At 40.8% G+C, this 23246-nt stretch overlaps 1 protein-coding gene across 18 annotated transcripts in view; it reads right to left on the minus strand.

Annotated features, from left to right (window-relative positions):
- The window catches only part of LOC105230484 (potassium voltage-gated channel protein eag), a 95383-nt gene extending 72958 nt beyond the window's left edge, over positions 1 to 22425 (minus strand). For 17 of the 18 annotated variants that reach the window (XM_049456115.1, XM_049456113.1, XM_049456120.1 and 14 more), the window contains exon 1: positions 22086 to 22425. The gene's annotated coding sequence lies outside the window, so the exon portion shown is untranslated. The remainder of the gene's footprint in view (positions 1 to 22085) is intronic. The other variant, XM_049456106.1, reaches the window with a different exon arrangement.
- Between the last annotated feature and the right edge of the window lie 821 nt (positions 22426 to 23246).

Genomic DNA, 23246 nt, shown 5'->3' on the forward strand with positions numbered 1-23246 from the left:
AGGAAAAATGTGAATTCGACCACAAAAGACATTGCATGTTTATAAATGAGATGTTTTCGCTGCGTCACAGGAAAGTTCCAAACTCGCCGGCTTACCTAGCGCTGTTAAATTGAGTTCGCCAAATTAATGACGAATCAGCGAAAGTAGGTCAAAAGTGTTTTCGAAACCAATTGGTCCTAATTTGTGCTGATAAATCCACAAATAAGTTTCTAAGTATAGAAAAAAAATGATTTTCCCTACTTTTCTGAATACCTTTTTTGTACATAATGATAGTGATATACTGGCCTTGGAGTTGAATTAGTAAGCGATTTTAATCTCAACAGCGGGAACGCCGTAAACCGATGAGCTTGGGAGAGAACCGATTGGATGTGATATGAACTGATGAGTTCTAGCGTTGAACTTATGGATCCCAATGAGCTCAGAAAGCGTTGGTCATCATCGAGAACTTGTGTTTAGCTCAGAGTGAACCTTAAGAATCTCGCCGCAATTACACGTGTTCTGACTGAACATTATTCAATGGGTTTAAAGGTGGTGCGGCTTATTATTCTTCCAGACGTTCTTTACCAAAGTTGTGTGGAAGAAAGCGAGTTGGAATCTTATTGTCATCTATTTCCCGGCTTTTGCCAGACTGAGATTGAAATACCTCGGTAGACTCATCTTTGGTGAACGTAGCCAAGTAACCGCGGCCTTATTAAATTTGTAAAAAGCTCAAAACATTTCGTCCATCTATGACGAACTGAAGACAATGATTCAGTAAGTTCTATTCTGCGAATCTGCGCATATAAAAATCCCATACAAATACCCGATCTCTTCTCGCTCCAATCACTAATTCCAATCACCAACTGGTCATTCAATTACGAGGATTAGCCAAAATGCCTTAAATTGTGACATGTCTCGTATTACGATTTAATTACCTGACAGTTAGTGGGGGGAAGTAAGCGGTCTAGTAAATATAAATAGGTGAGTGCTCATCCCCGCTGCCAGCAAAAAGTACAAAGAGAGTTTCGTTTTCACTTCTGCATACAGCATTTCGTTCGGTCACTCGCGCTCCACTCCGTTTTCCCAGCGAACAGCTGCTCGCCTGCTCGTTCGCTCGCACTTTGTTTTACTTTTAATTAAAAAATCAATAATCAACGACCTTTCCTTTGTTGCCACACATTCGAAACACGTTAATATGCCACTCAGCCAATCCACCAGCACAATCGGCGGCGGCATTGGCGGCCCGACCAGGTCAAGCACTAATTTACATGCAAAATACGGTAAATACGAGCGCATATGTGTGCGCGTGTGTTGTGTAAATAACAGTAAATGTCAGCTGAATAAGCAACAAAACGAACGAAGCGAGCAATAAGTAGCACGAGCATGCAACGCTGGCTCATTTGCCTAGCCCTTGCCCGCACACGAAAGTTTCGCGATGTTGTCGCCTTCATTTACCGTTAAGCGCAGTGTAGTCATAGCAATGGCGCACACAATAAACCGCATTATACAAACATCGAGCGAAAGGGAATAAAACTGGAGCATACAAAAGCGCTTGACAACGGGGCCGGAGGTAGACCGGCAGGCGACTACACTACCATAAGCGAGGAGCTACTAAACTATTCTGTGTGACAAAAGCGGTCGAGCGCGGCACTTGAGAGGTCGCGGGCATTCGCGTTGGCAAATGGCTGCGGTGACTGGTTGAAGGCGAAAAGGAAAGTATAAATACTCATGTACAATGGAATTGGCTGAAAAATGGGAAGTAGTAAACGTCTAAGCTGATGAACGATGAAAAATTAGGGGAAAGTAAAGGCGATTAATTTTTTTTATTATAAATGATACCATGAAGTTGTAGTGCGGCTCAATGCTTGTAACGAGATGAGGGCAAGCAATATGTAGAGTGAATAAAATATTAGAAGTGGTGCAGTGGAATTGACGCCACTTAACGATAAATAATAAAACAAGTAAAACTAAAAGGGTGTTCGTAAACAAATCACCTCCCTTCGAAAATGGATAAGGACGGAAATGTGCATTTCAGATAAAAAAAGGACACTCGCATTTTTGAAGCGCCGGGAAGAGATTGCTGATGACGACCGTGTTGGGAGACGTGCGACTTCGACAAACATCGACAATGTGACTCATGTGCGGGAAGTATTGAACTCAGACCGTCGATTAAGGATTCGTTCAATTGCCCAGATGTTAAATTTATTATAAATGCCCTCAACAGACTCAAACAAGGGTCAATCGGGTCCGGCAAGACATCGCAGCCGATTGGAAGTTGCACCACGACAACCGGCTCACACCGCTTTTCTTGTGAACAACTACCTAACTAAGGCCGCCATCCCAACGCTTCTGCAACCGCCCTACAGCTCAGATGTGGTCCCCGGACTTTTTTTGTTTCCTTGCCTGAAAAGACCGATGAAAGGCAAGTATTTTGAGTCGGATACAAGAGGGTATCCAAGCAGCATGCACCTCGGCTCTCAAGGCTATTCCGCAGAATGCCTTCCGTGACGCCTACAATGCTTGGAAATCGCGCTGGCAACGCTGCAGCCGTAGGAAATTCAAAACTTAACGAAACTACACCAGCTTGGTAATAAAAGTAACCAAAGCCCGAGTCACCCACAGGGGTTTAAAGATTGGATTACTGTGCAGGAAGGTAATAAAAACTATTGATAATTTTTTTTCTATCAGAAAGAAGTTGTAATGCAATCTCCGGAGTATTGTCTTCAAACCTGTTGGATAAAATTAAAGGGTGCATCAAAAATGGAATAAGAAGTTCAGCCAAGCATGCAGCAGGGGTTATTATGAATACAAATATTATATATATAATTGACTTCTAGCAAAGAAGGAGGCAGTTCCTCGAATGTCTGCATGTCCCACTCCACAAAACTATCAACAGCGGTTTGAGACAAACTCGGTTAGCTACTGCAACTCAGCCCCAAAAATAAGCAAACGCTTTCCAGGCGAAGAGGGGATTAATTGCGTGTTAGGATTATTGCGCATGCCGCACGAGGACAATACCGCCACACACACATACATACAATAAATGGTGTTTGCCGTTTCGTGCACTCACATGTTGACATTTTCATTTCTAACCCATAAACTACCGAGAAAAAACAACAAAGCAACGCCGCAATGTGCTCATATGTACCGTATGTAATCTGCGAGTGCGTCCATTTAAGCATTGCGGCAATATGGCGGGTTATTTGTGTTAGTGGCTCAAACTAAAGTGAAATATATTCGGCTCCCATATGTTTGTATTATGTAACTGGACGGAATGCAATGCCCAGCAAATATGTGAAAAATTCCAATGCGCATTTTGAAGCGGAGAGAAAAACTGAAGAGCGACAAATGAATTGTGTGGCAATATTGTTGGAGGGATATGCGAGCCAGCGATCGTTTGACTGTGCCACATGCAATATGTCGAATGGGGTGACACAAATGCTTGCGGAGCTATCCTGTACATATGTACCCCAAACAGTTGCAAGCGTTCTATTTGTTTTTCGTTTTCCCAAATGTGGGTTTTTATAGCACATTTGCCACAACCGTTGCAACATGACTTATTTGCTACACAATAAAAATGTTTGTGGAATGTGGTGCCGCATATAAATGGTTTAAAAGTGACAGTTGCATAGTAAGGATGAAGGATTGTGCTGAGGATGACCCAATAAAAATGTAAATCGAAGCTAAGTTGCTGGGCCAGCGTTAGTTTTACTAGCTAAGACGTTGTATCACAATACTCTTGAAAGGTGTCGCGTACCCCTTATATAGTTAGGATAACTTTTATGTTTCTTGAGGCACAAATGACCCCTCCAAAGACGCATTTGACACGTGTAGGCTTATTTTTCCTATATCCGAAGTTCATATACTTTGCTTTGTTCTATATGCAAACTCTCCTAAAAAAATCATCGAAACGAGAACATGAAACCACTTTGTCTGGTTAAACTTCTAGTTAAATCGAGAGCTTCAAATATCACAAGAATTCAATCAGTGAAAGCTCAATTCTGTTATTAAAAGCTTTATAAAAGCCCTTTTTTCCTTCTGTTAGAAAAAGTGTTAGATCTACTTTGTCTAGTTAAACTTTGTAGCTAAATCAAAAGCTTGAAGTCTCGCACAAGTTGAACTTCAAAGCAGCGCGAAAGCTCAACTCCGATAATCAAAGCTCCGTAAAAGCTCTTTCTTGATTTCAGAAATGCTTTCTCTAGCCTGCGCACATTTCTTTACGCCATTTCCTTATCTTGTCACTACAACCATGTTAGGAACCCTCATATATAAGAGATTTTTTTTTAAGTATTGTAATCCCAATTGCTTTTAAAGCTAAAATGTCCCGAAATTTCTATCGCTTTCTAACCAAAAATCAAAATTTTCCATATTTCTTGAATTTTTGCTGCCCAGCCCAGCAACAATAGCTTTTTGTCTCGCGCTAAAAAAGAAGGGAACAAGAAACATGTATATTGATTGGCAGCTGTCAGTGCTGCCTTCCGCCACTGAGCGTCTGCTTTGTCATTGTTACCGACTTTTTATGGCGAAGTGAAAGTGATGGGTGTGTGTGTGTATGTATCTTGCCATAAATCGTGGTGGTTGCAGCGTTTCGTTGACGCCAAGCGCGCTGCGAAACTGGACACAGCGACGCCATAGATAACAGCCAAAAAGCAACAACTCCACACCACTTTCACCAGTTGTGTCACAAAACACAGACGGCAATGATTTCTTAGCTGAGAATTATTCGCACTCAAACGCGAGTTGGCTAAACTCATGCAGCGCACACTGCCGAACGCTTTTGCTTTTATGGCCAACGAAATCGCCAGAATTTTTTGATTTCTCATCTTCGCTGCTGGGAGTTTGACAATTGCATGCCTTCACGTTTCCGCTTCCGCCGCGGCGCGTACTGTTAGCTGCTGCTGGTGTCGGTTGCGTAGTCGCCATTTTTTTCGTGAGCAGAGAAAGAGGTCGGCAGTGCGTGCTGCGCGTTGAACGGCCGACACGCTATTGAAGCTGAGCATTGTCACTTATTTGCGCTATTTTCTTTAATTAAAAATTGCAGATGCTTTTTTTCTAATTTCTTCTAAATGTATTATACTCTTCGCTCACAATATTGCCGTGTCTGTTTAGCCTAACGAGTGTGGGCAGTGAGCTAGAAGTGATTCAAGGCAGCGTCATTTTGGTCGAAAGCCACTCAGAGCGCCTTAAAGTATGCTAAGTGCAGAAAATGATAGTTATTGTCAATATTTAATAGATTTTTAATGGATATAATACATATATAGTTGTGCGATTGCACATTTAAGAAAGGAGAACTTGAAACATTTGAGTGAGAAGCTCTGCGGAAATCTCTTTCGAAGGCGCTTCCTATTTTTTCTTATTCTCACCAACTCAGATCTCTTGCTTTTTCGCGGAATGGAAATTTAAAATTACAGCAGCATCCATATTCTCTTGTAACGGCACCATAAATTGTCTAAATTAAATGCTCGTTTGCTGGCAGAGCGACGCCAGCCATACGGAGTGTATTAAATGGCGACAACGAGGCAACCATGTCACCGCACACACACAAACAAAACGCATGGGACAATGCAGTGCGTGTGGCGTTGCAATGAGCTCGGATGCAGGCGAACATATGTGCGGACATCTTACTTAACATGCAAGCACACACACACACATATGTATATACATATATAAGCAAATAATTACAAATACGCAGCGCAAATAGTTGCGTTGCAAGTGGTGTGTGCGTTTTTGTTGTTTTGCAAAGTAAAAGGGAAAGTGCAACGACGGCACAGGCATATATGCAGCGCACATAGAGCATACACGCGCACACATACTTAGAAACGTGCGGTTGCATATATGTGCGTGTGCTGCAAATCCCCACTCTGCTCTGCCTAGCTCTGCGCACTTGTATGCTAAAATAAACTCACAAGCCGGTACATATTTATCCTTGCCTAGCATATCCTCTTTGTCCTTTTGCTTTTTTTGTGCACTGTGCATATGTGTGCGTGTGCTTCTTGCTCCCTCTTCAACTATTTTTCGCTTGCACTTGACATGCAAATATTTATGCCCAACTTTTTCAAGCGCTCTTAATTGCTCTTGCTGCGCTTGAAGTCGCCACTAAACCGTTAGCTGATATCTTTTACGAGCGCAACTGCGTTTCAGTGACTGCTAAGGCTGACATTTCGATTGAATTAAAATTTTTTATATTTTTTTTAATAACATTTAGCGGCCAGTGGATTTTTTGAAATCAATTATATAAAATTACTGGTGGATCCGGGCACGCGTTGTGGTGGTATACATTTTATACCCATTATTCATATAGTAAACTATTCAAAACAGTGAAATTTTATTTACGAATAAAGGCGAAAACGTTTTTGTCGGCAATAGAATCCAAGGGGTTGTGTTTAATAGAGGTTTCACTGTATTTTTTTATATATAAATGGTTTTTACTATACCATCTTCTAAGTTACTTCGAACTGGACACAGTGTGCTAAATTTTACTAAAATCGTTTCAGTAGTTTAGGAGACCATCGCGAACAAACAACGTGACACGTAATTTTTATATATAAAGATTTCACTGTGCAGCCCTCGAGTAGCCTTTATGTTAGGGTTCAGTCCTATTAGTATAAGAAATGGCACTTGAAAAGTGTCAAGTTAGCTAAGATGATTGATTCATCAGCATCGCAGAGAGCTCGCACTTGGACTATTATATTCAGGCCTCTGTGAAGCCAGGCGAAAAAATCCTCTAGTTGGATATTAGCTATCGGCAAAAGGCCCTGAAACTATCACAAATCTGTTGAGACGTGAAAGTTACTTTCTGAAGCTTTTGACAGGGCATTTGACAATTCTTTGAACAAAACAGGTGTTAAGAAGTGGTTTCAGGCCGACAAAATCAGTGCTAAAGCACCTGGGGTAGCTTTCAAACTTACCAATGAGATCTTATTTGCTGTGTACTCGCCTAGCCAAAGTTCGATCTTCTTTGATATGAGATCAATCTTTCATTCAAAAAACCTTCAAGAGTTTCACAAACTCCTTCAACTGTGCAAATCTTGCTATATCCTGTACAGGATGTATTGGGTGATCGAAAAAGTCCTTTTCGTATTTCTAATCAAACTTTCGACTACCCATATTAAGTTTGCTTAAAAGTTTGCCAACATCCAGAACCAGTCGGGAACCATGTAAAACCTATGTATACATAAATGATCAACGTAACGAGCTGAGCCGATTTAGACATGTCCGTACGTCTATCCGTCCATTTCTCTTGTATATTTGCGCACTAGTCCCTCAGTTTTTGAATTATCGAAATACTATTTTTACAAGGTCTTTTAAATTCTGCGACTGTCTTTCTGCTGAACCATTCGGTTTTCAACCGTCGAACGTTTGGCCGCGCTACCTTGGCGCTCTCTTGAACTGCATATATTCACAAGCCCGAAAATGGGAAATGCGCGTGTAGCTGGCCCATACTACAGTCACGTTTTCATGCCTCAAGCGTAGCTAATTCCGGGTGCGCTAACGGCATATGGAAACCGTCAATTGTGCTGTAACAATATACAGTATTTTTACCGTAACAACAGTAAAACAAATAAAGCTCAGGAGAGTGCGAGCGCCAAAGACACTTGCGGCACAATTAAATTTAATTAAAAACAGTGGCGGGCAGAACCCCAGCACTCAACGCACCGAAAAAGGTAGACCAAGCGGCGGCTGGGGTTGTGGACGAGTGACTGTGACAGTTTTGTGTTTCTGTCGAACAAAGAGGCAACATGAAAGCAGCTATGCAAGCGTGACTGACAGCACAGATAACTGTCGGTTGTACGAGTGTGACGTAAGTGAACAAAGCCTAAGTTAATTTGGTGCAAAAGGGGTCACGCGAAGACGCCACCGGCGACACGAAAAATGGATGAAACAAAGGAAATCGAATAATGAAATAAAAACTTGCTCAGCATTTCAATGTGGCAACAATTCAAATAGCAGCAGCAGCAGTTGCTAAGCGAAAAGGAAGCTCAAACTATTAGATTAAGGCCCGTAAAAGAGCAAAATAAGGAAGAGACAAAGCGTGTTTATAAGAAGACACAACACGACCTTCGACAATGTAAGATGACTCACTTTTAACTTCTAAGAAAGGGGATTATGGTGCATAAATTGGTGAAAAATTTGTTATGATGTTGGTCGGTATAAGGGTAGTGGTGGGTAAGTGTTGTTGTTGTTGTTATAGTGGGAGATGCCGAGTTGATAGTCCTTGGCCGGATAAAAATCTGGTTCGTTCCGATTACGTAGGCCCGACTGCCGTAAGATCGGATGAAGTCGCTACGCGTTCCGTCAGCTGAAATCATGATAAATCTATAAAATATACGATTTTTTTGGGATCTTCCAATAAATGGTATTTAAACCTCTTGTGATAATATCCTTGCAATATTTAGAAAATAGGGAATTGACATCCAGTGATCTGATCGAGAACTTCTAGAGGCGAACGAATCGAAAGAGCCTAATATATGGAGCTGAAGAGTCTAACATGCTGTGGTGGTCTTAGACTTCAAACACAGCGGCGTATGCGGCTATAAATACAAGAGGGGGTAGTTGTATAGAAGATGAGCATTGCTGTTCTTCGCTATGAAAATTCCACACTCCATCCAACCACATTTAATTCTCAACCCAACTTTGAAGCTTTTCCACATGCAGGTTACCTAACTAAGCCAAGGCTCTTCAAAGAAAGCATCGACTTTCTTACATTACACGCTTTCTAAATTACTTTCAATTTCGTGCAAATTTTAGTCGATGTGTTGAACTTACCAACCGCTGTGCCCGAACAAATACTCCAAAAATATTCAATTTTCAAGTTTAACTATTTTTAGTCGACTATTTTCGGCAAGGACACCAGAGGACAACGCAGTCAAGGCAACATAAAGCATACTTTGCATACTTCGGCATAGCCGAAATGAAAAGCGTGTGGAAAACTAGCGCCGCCACAGCAAGCTAGTTCCACTAGCAACGACAGCGTAGACGACGGCGGTAGTTGGAGCGAAGTGGCAGCGTAAGACTCGTGGAAAATCGAAATCGATTACGCAGAAAAGGCGAAATGGCGTACGTAAGCTGAAAGCTGAAAGCAAGCAACGTGACTCCACCTCCATTCGCCGTGCTTGTGTTTTCCTTTTATGGCTCTTGTTGGCCAAACACCGAAATACCGAAAGTAGCGTCGAACTTCTTAAATGCGAGCACTTTTATATGATCAAAAGTTTTTGCGTGTAGAACAAGCGATTGCATTGACAATTATGAGCGTACAAGGAGGGAGCAAGTGAGCTTTGGTTGTGGAAAGAAATAATGAAAATTAATTTTTGAATTGCCGCTTTTTGCAAGGCAAAGCTAGACAAGCTTAGCGTTGAAAAGAAGTGCATGACACCGGCAAAGATGTATGAAAAGTCCAAGTCGATGACAGTTTGGTCTACGCAATCGGAATGGATCCAATCCAGCATTCTTTCAAATTTCTTCCATTGTGAGAACAACAACATGAGCGAATACTAATGATACCACTTGACGATATTACTAATCCCATATATATACTCATATACATATACTTAGTTACTTTTAAAGCCTAAAATACCATGTCGATTGTATGCTTCTGTGGTTTGCAAGGAAGTGGATCAATACTCAAACAATGAAATTTATGCCAAAAGCAGGCACGCAATTTCTGCAATCAGCCTCAGCATATAACCACACCGCTGGCAAAAGTCAATACAGCGCCTACGGATATGCTCTATATGCACTGAGTGAGGTAATTTGAGGCAGCTCCATGCGTTTCTTCATTCATTCGCATTTTCTTCTCAATTATATTCTTTATATCATTGCCACAAGGCCAAATAAACAAACCGTAAAAGGCCGTGACATGTGTTCGTGTTCAGAAAAGCAATCAAATATGCTGCCATCTTTTTTGAATGCTTTCAATGGTCTACCACATTTGCATGCGCTCTTGTACTCTTCTATGCAAACCTAACCTCAAACTAATTGATTCACATTTCTTGTCAATAACGGAAACTTTCGTTATTATACTCAGCTCCAGCTGGTATACGGTTATTCCTAACTGCGAGCGATTGCTTAGACCACAATTTTTTTCAGCGACTGCTCCACAAAGCCGCAAATGTTATGTTTGCCCGACGGGTAGAAAAATAGGGAAAGACAACAGACAACACACACATACACCTGCTTACAGCCTTGAGCATGCAGCTGAAGCTTTTTTAATACTGCTGATGTCCATTATGCTCAGTTGGGTGATGCAGCAACCTCAGATGGATCATAAAGCGTTGCTGAGACCACCTTACCTTGAGCGGAGGTAAATAAATGGAGCGCCTAACTTCAGGGAAGCTGTTATGGCAAACCTCCTGTATCCACAGTGGGATACCGGAGCGTCTGCAGATAAGCGCAGCGTGGGCAGACAGCAGGTAATGTGTGTTTGTGTGTATTGGACTTTCCTAAACGGAAGAGATTGCGGCCTACTAAGCTGCCCGTGTACGTATGTAGACATTTATGTCTGTGCCGGGAAATAAATCAACCCACGCAATTAGCATACACACAACTACCGTTAAGCAGAGAATTTTGGGCAGAATTCTGCGGGAATGGCTAATTTAGCGTGCCACAAAAATGAACAAACTTAAGTGCCAAAATGGTACAGCAAACTTTTGGGTTCACCTATCTGAGTGTGAGACTCAAGCAAATATTGTAGAGAATGCCGAAAATCCGTAGCAACGATAAACGAAACTGGAATTTCAAACATATATTTATAACGGCATTAATGCTTTTTGTCGTTGTTTTGTTAATTTGTTGAGATTCTATGAGATTATGTCTGCAATACCTTTAATTGCTGCTAAACTTTTGAACTTTGCTGTTTTTTTACTTAGCACATCCCTAGTCAACCTTTTGAAACTGAAATGTGTAATTTTTTGGCTTCTCACTGAAAGCGCTTTCGTTTTTGTGTCAAATATTTACTGACTGCTGCTTCCGCTTAGAAATATCAACATATCTATGAACAAGTTTCTGTCGGCCCAGCAAAAACAGCTCAAAAAGCGCTGAGGAGCCTTGGAGCTCAACATTACCTTAACCTGCCAGCCTACGTCTGTAAAAATACTACTATGGGTAGATTGTGGATTGGTATCTACAAGTATTTCTGTTTCGGCCCAATATTAATTCTTATCCATAGCTAATTCGCCATGGTTCTACAACTAAATGACTCAACTAAGGTTCACACAACCTTCAAGTAACTCAATATAAGAGCATTTTCAGCTGAGCTGAAGAAGACCATAGCTTAAACCGGCTATGTTTGTGGTTTATGGCTCGGTTTTATGTGTCTTTTGTGCGTACGGTCTGTAGTTCTCTTTTTTGGAGACACTTTGCCATAATATTATGCCGAATATTTCCCAGGATAACACCGATCCTAATTCCAGTGCGTCAAAGCTGTGACATGTCTTTGCGCTAGAATTGTGTTGCAGTCTCGAGAAAATGTTGAATCAGACTCCTGAAAATTAAAAACAGTTTGCTTGTTTTTGTTGCATTACAAATCACAGTAAGAGAATGCAATGCGTAATTATTAGCTCACTCTTAAAGCTTGAAAGCTCCATGTTCGACCGCCTTCCAGCTAATTTAACACCTTATCGTTAACTCGGCAATTGCTGTCGTCAGCAATGCGAAAGGCAATTGATTAATCAAATATGAGCACAAAGTAAGGCGCAAGCACACACACACACACATACTCAACAGCACTTGGCTGTAGTTAAAACAAAGGCAATTTATTTATGCTCACAAATAATTAAGTTGCCACAGCGATCGCAGTGTGGGCAGGTAAACGACTGGAAAGCGAACCAAGAAAACAGAAAACAATGAGTGAAAGACGATAAGAAAAGCAAATAAATCAGTTGCGTGTGTGTGTTGCTGTGTGATTTTAGCATACGCTGCAACCCTGTGGGAAATTGTATGAAGGAATTCGTTGAAAAAGATCTGGAATTGGAAAATGCTTTAATTCTGATATCAAAAATATTGATTTTTCACTTTTTATTTTGGAATAATAATCAGAGCTTGTATAAAAATTATGATTTGAAATCCCAATGTCAATCTGCTCGCCCGTCTGTCTGTGCAAGCGATAACTTGAATATAAACTTATTTATCTTGGTGAAACCGGCTACATACATTGATTTCTTGGCTCTCAAGAGAGGTCGGTCAGTAGCATGGGACACCTGTGAGCTAAACTTTTTTAAAAGTGGGCTTGGCTACGCCTCCTAAATGGTTTAATATACATATCTTCCAAGCCGGTGAAGCTAATACCACCAAACTTCTTAGGAAGCAGTCATTTTAGCACTTCTTCCTACTCTCTGAAAATGGGTATAATCAGATAATAACCACACCAACTGCTTATATAACGGTTATGTTGAAAATTACTAAAAGTGCGATTAGTCACTGAACTAATGTGCCTTAATTTAAAACCGTAATTTGGTTCGTGAGCTAACCTATATATATGGTACCTATCAATAATCCGATATCGGATGATAACCACACCTACTTTTCATATAACAAAATCTTAAATTCCAGTATACAAATCAAACACAAATGAATATATCGGAAAAAAAACTTTGCAGAAGTAGGTGCTTAATCATATATTCAAAACTTGGCGAAATCGGACTATAACTTTTTAGGGTCCCAGACACCAAATATGTAGACCGCAGTGTATTTAGTTGATTTTTACCGAATATACCAGTAATTCTGTGAATTTTAGTATTGAGATTTGAAGAGAATAGTTTTGTTATGACAATGCGCTTTTGCCAAAAATAGGTAAAATCGGATACCTCTTTTACTTAAGATAAATATTTCCGAACCTCCGGTTGACTTTGTACTGCATCTGTAGGCTAATACATAAAAAATCTTTATGAAATTCATAAAGAATCTATATTTCTGTGTTGTTTAATATATTTTTGCATATAATTTTCCTCTATTTCGATATTGTTATTGGCATGCCTCGTCACTGAATGACTACTGCACAGCTTTCAGCTATGAGCTAAATTCGATTAGCCACCAATTTAAGCAATTAAGCATAATTCCAAAATGGTTTCTGCATCACCTGCTATTATTTTCATTCCATCAATTCACCAAAAGTTGTTTTAAATACAATTCAGCAGTATATTAAGCAAACATACCACATTGCTGAATATGTCAATCGAAAGAAATAAATTCCTGAGCAAATATTTCATTGCCATAGTTTTGTGTATTTCAGCCTCCGGTAAATAAACCGACAAGAAAACGAATGTAATAAATATCAGATATCCTTCACGCACACACACACAGCTGCTGTGGCATGACATAAATTATGTTATGTATGTCATGCCATAAATTGTCAGTTTATTGACATGATTGTAATGGAATGACAACACATGTGCATTTGCACGTATAAAAACGCATGGTGCATGCAACAAAAATGTTGCATAATAACATATACAAATATGTATTAAAGTAAATATGTGTCTATCGGTGTGTTTTATCACTTTTTGGCTTTTTGCATTACATTTTTTCACATATCAATTTCCGTTACTATGAATATTGTCAGCGCCGCTTGATTTTGCGCCATTTCTGCTTGGCTTATATACATATATATATAATACATATTTACGTCACATATACATACACAGCGTGTTCTCATCTTCGGAAGTATCGAGTTTCCCTTAAAAGTAATTTAAAATGCATTGCACAACTCTTTCAACAAATATGTATATATGTATTTACTGATATGCTTCATGGTCGCAATATGTGGCACTGTGCGAATTAATGTTGTTTTCTTTATGGGAGTGTTATATGCTTTTGATACATTTTATATTTATTTGTGATTGCTTTTTTGCAAGTCATCAAACCAGCAAATGTCAATTTTATCTCTCGCTATCAACACATTTGACCAATTCTGCTGTTGGTGCAACAATATTTGTTTATTTATGCAACGGCAACCATTTTGTCTTGACTCCAGAGGGTACAATTGTGTATACGCCAATGGAAATGCTGTTGGATATTTTATTTTATGTTTTTCATAGCAATTTTGTGTGCTGAATTGTGTGGATTTGAGCTGAATTGCGCTTAATATAACTGTTATGAACTGCACTCAACAGCAATACCAATATGTGTACACTAAATTATTCCAGTCAAGCGCTGAATATGTTAGCGTCTTATCTTTTATCAATTTTTAGATGTGAATGTTTGTTTTTTGATAAAACCAATCGTACTGATTATGAATAAGAAACGCCATAAATATTTTAAATGTTTGTTTAAGTGCTGATTCTCGCATAAAACTTGCACTGCTTTCAAAAATAGTTCTTCATAAATTTAGAATCATACCAAAAATAATTTAAATATTAGCTGAATAGCGCTGAATGAAATTTAGTGCTGCTGAATAAATGTGAAAACACGAAAAATGATAATGTTACTTAATAGTTTTCATATTCAGCACTTAGTACCATAAAATTTGCCTTGATTTTCCAGCTGAATTGAGTCGCAGATAACTTAAGTGCGCTGAATATAACTAAAGTAGATAGAATTGTTGAATAAATGTGAAGCCACGAAAAATGGTAAAGATGTTAGTTAATAGTTTTGGTATTCAGCGCTAAGTCTCCTAAAATTTGTCTTATTTTGCAGCTGAATTGAGTTAAAAATAACTTAAGTGCACTTAATGTAACTAAAATAGATTGTCAAAGCCAGGCAGTTGGTTTGACACAAATTTTTACTTTTTTAACGAGCTGAATCGCGCTGAATAGCAAGCAACCAAACTATATAATGCATTCGAGGTTTCAGAAATAAATATTTTGAGCTGAATTATATGGAGATAGAAGCAAGTGAAGAGAAACCCAAGGCTTAGCCTCTAGGCCTTAGGTTCTTACATGAGAAGAATATTACTGATAACCAAACTAATAAAAAGGAGGAGAAAACCAAAACCAAGAGTACTACAAATTTTAGGTAAATATTGACCGAAAATAGAAATAGGAGAAAGTATACACAAAAATTCCCTAAGCAAGAAGGCATGACTAAAAGCTAGAAATATTGCGTGCAACACAATCGGCTTAAATTGCAATCTAATGTAATCTAATGGAAGAGGTTAGCAGCCATAGAAAGGACAACCGTTAACGCTAGCGAGGGCTGAGGAGTAGTAGGAAGTCTAAGCAAGTATATTTGTGAAACGCGAAGCCAGGAACAACAAGCATCAGTGCAACTTGCGGCTATGCATGCCGCATGAAGCACGCTAAGGCTTAATTAACGAAAGCCGCAGCCAAAGTGCGCAACAGACAGAGATAAACCAAATAAAACAAAAAACCGAACACGATGTTTGCGTGTTGAAAGAGAAACATAAAAACGCAAGTAGCGAGAAGCCAACGACGGCGCACCAAACGCGTGCCATGGCCATCGTGCCACGTATTAACCTGCCTCCTCCACACACACGTGAACCCACGAACCCACACAGCCACAACAGTGAGTAGGCTAAGAGCGTGTTAATTAGCCGCGCATGTTTTCAGCTGTCGGCCATGTTGCAAGTAGCTTATATAGCCACACGGTCGTTGCACACCCATTATAGGCGTGTACGCGCTGTGGAAGCCAAGCAAAGCAAAGGTTAATGTCAACTTATGTCAGGCGCGTAAGAGCTGCGAAGAGTGGCGCTAAAGAGGCGCTAATGTCCAACCGACGGCAGGAAGTGGCAATGGAACTTGATAATTGCAAGACATTTGCATACAAATATGCTGCGGCAGTGGCAACAAGGCCAAATGCCAAAGAAAACTAAACGAAAATAACAAATTTAAAAATAAAATATTTTCTCGAAGCGCAGCAAAAACAGCGGCAGCGGCGCTTGAGCGTTGTTTTTGAGCTTGCAGCGTATAGAGTGCCGCGACGCAACTGCTGGTGCACGACCATCAATCAGTCGCAAGGTGTTTGCCAGCCACGAAGACATGTGAGTTGTGCAAACCCAACTTGACAGCTGACATTTGAGGCCATTCGACGCTGCCACTGTTGCACGTAATCAAGCTTGCGGTGAGCTGCAGTGCTAATGGCAGCCGCGCGTCGCTCGACTGTCGCTCGGGCGCGTCCGTCAGTTGGTATTGTGCGACAACTGCAATACCGTTATTGCATGAGCGCTGTTTTTGTGCTGCTTTGGTTGTTGTTATTGATTGGTCGTGTAGCTGTGTCGCAGTCACATGGCTTGTTGTTGCGGGTCCCAAGCGTTTGCAGCGCATTTCAAATGCTGCGCCGCAATTGTTGTGCTGTTTCCCCTAAGTTGCTGGCAACTAAAAACTTTCACCGGCGACTGAGTACGGCGAGTTACTTACTTCCTTTCACTGGTCGGTCGGTCGGTCGGTCGGTCAACAGTCAAAGGGGGTTGGCAACGCGCCAAGTGTTTTAAAAGCAATGGCAATTGCAATATGTGTCACGCAAAATAAACACGACTAAAATGAGGTTATGTGGTAGAAAAGTGAAAATGCAGGAGATTTCTTCAAATGGGCCAAATGCAAGCTGAAGGCAAAGGAGTTGCACGAAATTTAAAACATTTTTCGAACTAGAGCGTAAATTTGCGCTTTATTTTGACAATTTTATTAAAATTTGTTTTGATTATTGCTTCCGGGAGCCTTTCTTTTGGGGTCAAGTTTGTCGCGATTTGTTTCCTCGTTTAAGGAATGACGAAACTCAAGTCTTCGCTTTTCGGTGAGTGTGGAATATTTCTAACTTAAGCTTCTGTTCCTTTGAGATTTTGATATCCAGATCGAATAATAATTGAGAATCTATAGTAATATATCTTACGCGATTATAGCCGAGTTAACTGAGATTCCAAGCGAAGTCAGGTCCTTCTCCGCCTAGTCTTTAGAACGCAGTGGAGCTCTTCCTCTTCCTCTGCATCCCCCGGCAGGTACTGCGTCGAATACTTTCAGAGCTGGAGTGCTCTCGTCCATCCGGACAACATGACCTAGCCAGCGTAGCCGCTGTCTTTTAATTCACTGAACTATGTCAATGTCGTCGTATAACTCATACAGCTCATCGTTCCATCGAATCCAATACTCGCCGTGGCCAACGCGCAAAGGACAATAAATCTTTAAATACAAACACGCTAACCTTTTTACTTCTCGTGAACCGCAACTAATAATTTTTTTTTTCTATTCTGTTAAGTAGAATTTTTATCTCAACAACGTCTTTCGAATATAGTTTAGTGATTTATACTGCATACCTATAGGCGCTTTAAGGTCGGTATGAGTTTGGAAATTATCTTCCACCCGTTTTTGGTCTTTATTCTGTGCTTTATAAAAAGTGTTACAGTGATCGGATTTAGTTCAAATATGTGCCGTTTTATTTAATAATCTGTTTCCATCTAGACGGCATCTTCATAATACCCCCCTCGTAGAAGCATCCCTCCTTATTTGCAAAGAACTCGGACAGACACTTTTCACAAGCCTCTTTTAAGTTCAACTTTACACCAACAAGGGCATTCGCCATGGACAGGAGCAGGTGGTAATCATTTGGCGCTATGTCCGGGCTATATGGTGGATGCGATAAAACCTGCCACTTGAGCTCCCGTAGCTTCTGACGAGTCACCAACGAAGTGTGTGGTCTGGCATTGTCCTGGTGGAACACTACACTCTTCCTGTTGGCCAATTCTGGACGCTTCTGCTTCGAGCGGTGCAGATGTTCGCAGTAGATGGTAGAATTAAGAGTCTGGCCATATGGGAGCAGCTCATAGTGAATGATTCCCTTCCAATCCCACTAAACACACCGCAAAACCTACCTGGCCGTCAATCCGGCTTGGTCACTGTTTGGGACGACCACGGCCGTTTTCTCTTGATATTGTTGTATGTGATCAATTTTTCGTCCCCGGGGAAATATTTGACAACCTAATATATTGACTTATTGTGCCTTTCGAATTTAGTTCAGTGCGATTATCTGAGTCCATCATAAGTCGGATTACTTTCTTTCGACTTCGGAACTTAGAAACTCTAAGTATCTAAGATTTTGGTTTATTCTGTCTTACGGTTGGTATATTCACTCTCTCACTTACTTCTCAAAGGGTTAATGTTTATTCTTTACACATTATACTACACATTACATTCCAGAAGACTATGCTATTTTTGCAAATACTGAAAATACTGAAACTTTTTTGAGGAACTTTCGAAATTAAATGCGTTTCTAAAGACTCCTAATCTCCAAAACTCCTAGAAACTTGTTTATAATTCTCAAGTATCATGATTTTTGCTCCTAGACCGCGAGCAGTAAGGAAACTCAGCTAGCTTACTATGTCAGCATACAATCAAATCAAGTGATTGTTGTTTTCTCTATATCTTGATTCCTATAAATATACAAGATTTGATTTGCACACATACACACGCAAACCCAACACACAGTCACTCGGAAGAAAATGGAGCAGTCGGATATAGCTAGCTTTAGAAGCCACTGAGCAGGATGTGGCAAGCGTTTTTAGTAGAATTTCGGTCAGCTCTCACACACACACAAGCGCAACCACACAAAGCGGATCAGCACACATACAAGCAAGCATATTAAGCGCTACACGAGGTAAACAATGATGCATGAAGGCACAATAGCACATCCGCACTAAGAAAGAAACCAGATAAACATTATATTTTCGTTTTTCATTTGTCATCTCATGCAGATTAACTCGAGCGCTTAACTCTACTTATACGCGCAAGCAACGCCGGCAATACGCAACACAAACAAAGGAGCTGGCAGCATAAGCTGCAGCGTATTTATGGCTGAGCATGGCGGATAGCAAGCGTAATAGAAATTACGATGCCAAGGCAACAACAAAAACAGAGGAATACAGCTAGCAAGCGTACATACACACAACAATAGCAACAACACACGAAGCACATCAAGTGTAGTTGACTTTAGTGACTGAAGTGGTAAAGTCAACTGAAATATTCAACAGCAACTGCAGCCAACCGTCACTTCCGCTTACACGCACACACAGCCACACACACACACACAACCAATAGATGTCTTCACAATCCTTTCTACAACAGGATTAAGTTGTAAAGTGTATTGGAAGGCGAGTAAGAAGAAAAGTAGTGAAGCCCGACAGTAACGCTGTGGCTCTTGCGGCATTGCGGCGCATGAGTTAACCGTACAGAGTACAAGGATATTGTATACAAATGTATGTCCATGCTATCGGTAAACAAACTCACTTACATCTTCACACACATATATATATGTTTTATGCTTTTTTTTTGGGAAAAGCATGCCTTTTTTGTTGCTGGCGCGGCGCGTATGTGCTTGCCACACAGCAGCTATTGAGGCATACATTGTTTAATATGCAGATGCTCGCTTAAATATTACAAGTAATGAAGCTGCATGAAACGCAAAGTGTGGACCGACACATTTCCCGGTGTTTATGCGCCTACGTAGCAATAGCCGACGCGTAGTGTTGCGTATGCATGTATGTGTGTGCTGGTTGCTTAGTCATGCAGGCGCACTGCTTGTGCTGCTGAATTTTTAATTTTTCAATATTTGCTTGAATTACTGACTTGGGCAGGTTCGCTTTCGTTGTGGCACTCGCCATCGTAAGCCCTTGTTGGCTTTCATTTTTGGCATATACGATGTACGCGCGGACTGACAACAAGCATAGGCAGATTGTAGCATACTTTCGTAGCTCAAATCAAGTGCAAGACGAATGGACTCACATAAAAAGTAATGGAAATGGCAGACTCAAACGCAGTAAGCGCATAAATTTCATTGCCAAATTATTTTTTCTAGATCGCGGTGCTTTGCTTTTGAAGGCTTTCAAAATATCACTTTAAGAAAAGGAGAAGTCCACAAACTTCCACGCCCACAAGCTTAGCAATCATTAGTTAGACACAACAAATAATCAATAGAATGCTGTTTAAGGCCATATACCACGTTTTCTACAGAACTACATATATTTGATGCCTCTTCTAGTCTACTTTTATACTGCAAGCGAATAAACAGCATCAACTTGCGAGTATTTAAAGAAACTGCTGAAAATTTTATTGAAAAATTGCTCGAAATCAAACGGTTTTGGACTTGTCGTCGTAGATATAAAAAAACTTGGAAATTTTGTCCCATCCTGCTTCATGGCACATATAATTTGGTTGGGAATTCACGAACTTCTACCAGGTGGCCAGAAACACCGCCAAATACAAAAGTGCCTAAGGCTTCTAAACAAGAACGAGAAAAAATAAAGATCTTTGATCTTGAAGAAATGTACTTGTGGAGGGTATATAACTTCAGTGTTGCCGAAGTGATAACTTCTTTGACATCTTCGTGAAATTTCTTTGCAATATTCCTCTAGTTCTTTGGTTTAGTATATCATTGTTACATTCGAGCGACACATTTTACATCGCATCATTTTAAAACCCCATTTGGAGTTCTCGAACGGCTGCCAGAAAAAGTCTCCAAGTCTAGAAATGACTGCCCGATCAATGGGTTTCAAATGTGTATCTCACTGATGAAGACGTTTTCTGGTAGCCGTTCGAAAACCCCAAATAGAATAGGACAACTTGTTTATGGCACTATATCAAAATTGGTCAGAAGCTACCATCAAGTACTACCAAACGTACACACTCTAATATTTTGTTTTTTACTTTTTATATTAAATACACGTTAAAACCCGCTCCCCTTGCCTAAAAAGTTCTTAGTAGCCAAAGACATTAGTTCCATAAACTATTAAGAATAGAGTTATAAACATAGACCTAAACCAACTAAGCACTCTTGAAGGTGAGTCTCTTCAGCTGGTTGCTTTACTTTCGATTATTTTATCTCGATTTTTTTAAATTTTTTTTTAATTTTTTTTTATTCTTTTTTTTATAATTCCCATTAAACTCAAAATAATTGTTTCTTCCTGCCAATTTTGCCACAAATTGCATGTTACGCTGCTACAATAGTTTAAGGCGCTCGTAAAAGTATGCAACAATTTAGCGATTCTGTTATGTAAACGCAAATCATCAGCTTTAATAAATGGCCTTAAGATTTTCGCACAATCAACACAACGCCAAAAGCAACACTTACAATGCACACGCAAACACAGCGTCTTGGCACACCATTGCTTGGCTGAAGTATACTTTAAGGCGCCACACGCGAAATTGTGTCATTTTTGCTGCCGCTTTGTTGTTTTGCGTTTCTTATGCGAAAGCTAAAGAAGAAAGTCCGTTTGTTTTTCATTGCAATCGTAAATCATAGAGCACACTGCTTCTTTTTGTTGGCAAAACTTTCGCTGAACGCACACTTACACACACACGCTCGTGTTCGGGGCGAAACTATGTCAGTTACTGGTATTTTCATATTTAATAAGTGAAAGGGAAATACCAAATGTCATTTACTCGAGCTCCGCTGTGTGTGTGTGTGTGTGTGCTTTCCTTGAAGTGTGTGTCATAATTCAAAACGAACACGCGACGCGAACGCGCACGAAGCGACGCGCAGCACTCGCGTGAGTCTTTTGGCGAGTTAGGGAGCTACGCCAAAGCACACAAGTAAGCGCACATTTACACACACACGCGCGCTGATGCATCCTGTTGAACGTGGTGGGCTCACAGGCGCTCAGCTTTGACCAAGCGGCTGTAGTGAGGGAGGCGGCAGTGAAGGGTGTGAGAAATGTGCCAAAGCGTGCTAGCACACGAAGCGCCACCGACCGACTGGCTGACTGACCAACTGACGAGTCCATTAGGAGCTGCGACCGACGTCTCCTGGCAGTGGGGCAGTAAGACAGGGTAATAGTGAAGCCGCATGGCAAGCAACCAGTCGTCCAGCCAGTCAGTCTGTCTGCCATGGCTGTGTGTATGTGTTATTTGTGACTGTGTGCGTGCCTATTCGTGCGTGACACATATATTTTGTTTGTGCTCGAATTCGTACGCATTCGTGTGCGCGTACGTGTGTGTATGTATGCTTTTCGGCTCACTTCACTTTCGAAAATCCTTCCACTTACACTTTCTTGCCTTGCCGCCGACCTGCTGCTCCTACTCCAGCGCGCACGGTTATGTTTCAGCTTGTCGTTGTCGTTTTTGTTGCCGTTGTAGTCGTCGTCGTCGTCGTGACTCGCTTGCCACTCGCCTCGCCACGCTCAATGTCATTACACAATAATTTCGCTTTGCTTTCAAAATTTCACTTTTCATCACCTTTACCGTTGCGATTTTCGCAAATTTTCCCTTTCGTTGAATACACGTTTCCAATTACGACCACAATTTTTCACTAGAGCTAGAGCTGGTCTACTTTTAGGCGTTTTAGCGCAGACAACGCGTATAAATTCACATTTTCACACTCTCTTTTGCACAAAGTTCGACCGAATTTGAATTTTTTCTACGATTTCTCAATACTATACGCTTTGGACATAAACTAAATATTTTTGTTGTTGTTGTTGTTGGTAACTTTTCAAAAACGTTTATCCCCACACACACGCACACACATTGTCCGCGCCGTTGTAGCGACACAACGTTGCACTTGGTTACGCACCTAAAAGTTGACTACGAAAACGGCACGAATTTCATTGGCGACGAACCGTTAGCGCGAGTGGTGGAATTCGGCGCACCGGTCAGGCGCATTGTGAGTGTCACCAATGCAGAGCGGAGCCTGTGATAAATATATGCGGATGGGGGAGCGCGCGCTCATTTGGAGTTGTGGATGTGTGAGCGAAACAAACAGTGTGCGCTGTGGTTAATTTCAAACAGCTGTTGCGCGGTAAGTGTTTCAAAAGTAATTTTATGTATTGCGGTAGGATAGACGTGTTCACTTTTAAAAAAACGTTGATATATTTCACTAATTGGAACAGTTAAGGTTTCTCTCTACTCCTCCCTCTTCTCACAGTACTCATTGTAAGTACACCAAACTCACCACACTTTCATCGCCGCCATCTAACGTGCATCAGCGAAATCGTTAGCTAACGCACACACCAACAACACTTGACATGCGCCAGAAAATGTTGCCAAAACACCAGAAAAAAGACTTGTACACAATTCCGCGTCACACTGTTGACATTTCATTTGACAACTCTCAGCGTAAACAAAAACATCTTCAAACATACTACACAAATAATTATATGTATAGCTCAAACTCCCTGAAATCAGCTGCCGAAATAGCTTGTAAAGCGCCAAAAAGTATGCCAGCAATACAGCTTCGCATCCCCAGCTCTCCCTGTCGTTACACTCGCTCTCTCACACCATCTGCATGGCTGGTGGAGGGTGGCGCCCACACTTTTCATTCTGTGCTACTTTGGCCTTCCTTCAGGGTTTTGCAATTTTGTATTTGCTTAATGCCTCTTCGCCTTTTGCGCCATTTGGTAG

This window comes from Bactrocera dorsalis, chromosome 4 (assembly GCF_023373825.1).
Source record: "Bactrocera dorsalis isolate Fly_Bdor chromosome 4, ASM2337382v1, whole genome shotgun sequence".
Classification (NCBI taxonomy): Eukaryota; Metazoa; Arthropoda; class Insecta; order Diptera; family Tephritidae; genus Bactrocera; species Bactrocera dorsalis.